This window comes from Scylla paramamosain, unplaced genomic scaffold, assembly GCF_035594125.1.
Source record: "Scylla paramamosain isolate STU-SP2022 unplaced genomic scaffold, ASM3559412v1 Contig36, whole genome shotgun sequence".
NCBI lineage: Eukaryota > Metazoa > Arthropoda > Malacostraca > Decapoda > Portunidae > Scylla > Scylla paramamosain.
In genome coordinates, this window is record NW_026973701.1 from 28,507 (window position 1) to 32,375 (window position 3,869).

The following is a 3,869-nucleotide window of genomic DNA, read 5'->3' on the forward strand; positions in this document are numbered from 1 at the left end:
ATGGTAGAGTGATTGATATAATTCAAGAGAGAGAGGGATGGACAGACTGTTTTATTTAGACCTAAAAAAAACATTTGATAAGGTACCACACCAGAGACTGGTATAGAAAATTCAAAATATAAGGGGTTTGCAAGGCAACACACTGAATTGGATTACAGACTTGAGGGACAGAGAAATGAGAACAGTAATAAAGGGAGAACAATCAGAATGGTATAGAGTTACAAGTGGAGTACCACAGGGGACAGTCTTAGCCCCTGTAATGTTTCTGGTGCATGTCAACAATATAGTGAATGAGGTTGACAGTTATATAAGTCTGTTTGCAGATGATGCAAAATTATTGAAAAGAGTGGAAAACAATATGGATTGTGAAATATTACAGAAAGATCTAAATAAGATATATAAATGGAGTAAGAAATGGGAAATGGAATTCAATGCAAAGAAATGCAAGGTGATGGAATTAGGAAAGAAGCAAAAGAAGATTGACAAGTTCGTACACCATGGGAGAAGTGGAAATTAAGAAAACCAAACAAGAAAAAGATTTGAGAATTACAATAAGATAATTTATCACCTGAAAAACATGTAAACAAAATAGTTTGGGAAACCTATGAGTTATTAAAAAAGATGAAAGGGGCATTTGTGTACATGGATGAAGAGGAGATGAGAAAGTTGATGGAATATGTGATTCAACCAAACTTGGAATATGCCACAATTGTTTGGTCACCCCATAATAAAAAGGAAATAAGGAAAATTGAAAGGATCCAAAGAACTGCAACCAAATTGGTACCAAGTTTGAGAGATTTAACCTATGAAGAAAGATTAAGGAGATTGAAGCTTCCATCATTACAAAAGAGAAGAGAAAGAGGGAACCTGATTGCTATATACAGAGCTTTAATAGGTAAGGATCAAGTTGACAAAGAAGACTTATTTGTGTGGGACTCAAGAGATACAAGAGGACTTGGAGTAAAATTGAGGAAAAAAGCAAGTAGAAGAGATATCAAGAAATATGGTTTCCCAAATAGAAGCATAGAAATATGGAACAACTTAGATGAAACGGTGATACAAGCAACAAATATTCATGAATTTAAAGTTAAGCTGGATGCTTATAGATATGGAGACAGGACAGCACGAGCATACCTCTTTTCCTGTAAAACATAGCTAGGTAAATGCTGATTTCCTGTCTCTACTGGCCCTAGGTATGGTAAAGGAAATGTCATGAGTCATACTACTACTACTGCTACTACTGTTACTACTACTACTACTACTACTACTACTACTACTACTACTACTACTACTACTACTACTACTACTACTACTACCACTAGTACTACTGCTACTACTGCTACTACTACTACTACTACTACTACTACTACTACTACTACTACTACTACTACTACTACTACTACTAATAATAATAATAATAATACTACTACCACCACCACCACCACCACCACCACCACCACCACCACCACCACCACCACCACTACTACTACTACTACTACTACTACTACTACTACTACTACTACTACTACTACTACTACTACTACCACCACCACCACCACCAACACCATCAACTCTACTACTACTACTACTACTACTACTACTACTACTACTACTACTACTACTACTACTACTACTACTACTACTACTACTACTACTACTACTACTACTACACTACTACTACTACTACTATTACTATTACTACTACTACTACCACTACCACTACTACTACTACTACTACTACTACTACTACTACTACTACTACTACTACTACTACTACTACTGCTTCTAGTAGTAGGTAGTAACACAGCAACTACTGCTACTACTACAACTACTACTACTACTACTACTACTACTACTACTACTACTACTACTACTACTACTACTACTATTATCACTGTTACTACCACCACCACCACTATCACCACTAAATCAGTATTTATTATTTTTCTTCTTGTCTACCACCACCACCACCACCACCACCAGGGCCCAATCTCCCCTGCAGGCTTCAGTGAGGAGCAGTTCAGCTACTTCAATCCCTCAAAAGGCAATTAGGTGTTCTTGGTGAATGAGGAGGAGGAGATTGAATGCAGAGTGATTGCCTACCTGACCACCAAGGATAGGATTGCCTGCGCCAGTGGGTGAGTTGTGGTGAGTTGTTGGCTGGCGGGTCATAACAATTTGTGGGTGAGTGCCAAAAGATTATTATGCCAACATGGTGAATAATGTAGGAAGTGTACTCGTATATACTTCTAAAGCACAATTTCCTATGTTTTGTTCTTATTCTCTACCACCACCACCACCACTACCACCACCAATAATAAAACAGTACCTCTTCTTTCTCTTTTGTCTTTTTGTGTCCCTAGTAATTGTAATCTTGGCACCTACTCATGTTTACATTCTTTTCATTTATTTCTTCTACTGGAGAGTCTTGGAAGGCAGTGGGGAGTTTGGGGAGCTAATAGGGAGTTTGGGAAGGCAATGGGGAGTTTGGGAAGGCAGTGGAGAGTCTTGGAAAACAGTGGGGAGTTTGGGGAGGGTGTGGGGAGTTTGGGAAGGCAATGGGGGGTTTGGCAAGTCAGTGGAGAGTTTGGGAAGGCAGTGGGGAGTTTGGGGAAGCAGTGGGAAGTTTGGGAAGGCACTGGGAGTTGACTGGAGTTTTTAAGACAGACAGACAGACAGACAGAGAGAGAGAGATTATAAATAAAGACATGCACAGAAGCTGATAAACAGGGGCAACAATGCATAAGGAGACTCCACAACAAGATATCAAGCATTATATCCATGAACAGCACCCACCTACATTCACTCACTAACCAGGCTGATCTGTACTGTACTTCTGTGTATGGCAATGAACTGCAGTAAATATGAACCAGTATTTTTTCTGTCATTCTTGTTCTCTCTCACCTCAGGCAGTGCAGTGCAGACTCCAAGGCTCCCCAAGTGTACAGCATTGTTGTGTGTGTGGATGGGGTGTGTGTGCCAGACCCCTCACACTCTGTATTGGTAGCTTGGGAGAGAGAGAGAGAGAGAGAGAGAGAGAGAGAGAGAGAGAGAGAATCATTACCTGTACATTTGTGTCACATGTATATTTTAGCTATATAAAGTGATTAAGTCCGTGTGTGTGTGTGTGTGTGTGTGTGTGTGTGTGTGTGTGTGTGTGTGTGTGTGTGTGTGTGTGTGTGTGTGTGTGTGTGTGTGTGAATCATTTACTCACTGACACAAGCCCTTCCAGAGACATTTTTCCTTCATTCAAATAAGCCGTAGTAATTTCATTTCACTAAGCTAAAATAAAAATAGTAAAACATGAAATAATCTCCAGCATCCATCCCTTCTTTGAACTTTAAGTGGTATGTGTCCTTTGAAAAATACCATTAACTTGTATCTCTTTATTCAGCTTGGGCAGCTACAACAGCCAGATTTGTACACCAACTCTTTCCTTCTCTCATCTCTTTCTCTCTCAGCATTCGTCTCCCCACGTATCTCTTTCTCTTCCTCCTCTCATCTCTCTCTCTCTCTCTCTCTCTCTCTCTCTCTCTCTCTCTCTCTCTCTCTCTCTCTCTCTCTCTCTCTCTCTCTCTCTCTCTCTCTCTCTCTCTCTCTCTCTCTCTCTCTCTCTCTCTCATCTCTCTCTCTCTCTCTCTCTCTCTCTCTCTCTCTCTCTCTCTCTCTCTCTCTCTCTCTCTCTCTCTCTCTCTCTCTCTCTCTCCAGCACCATTCCCTTCTCCCATTCATTAGAGGTCATCCCCTTACACCCAGAGCATGTATTGCACTCATACACATCTCCTCCTCCCTTTCTCTCCCAGTTCTACATGTTTTTCTTATCTCCTGCATTGTGTCACTCTCTCCCTAGTATGGCTGGGCAAGGTCAC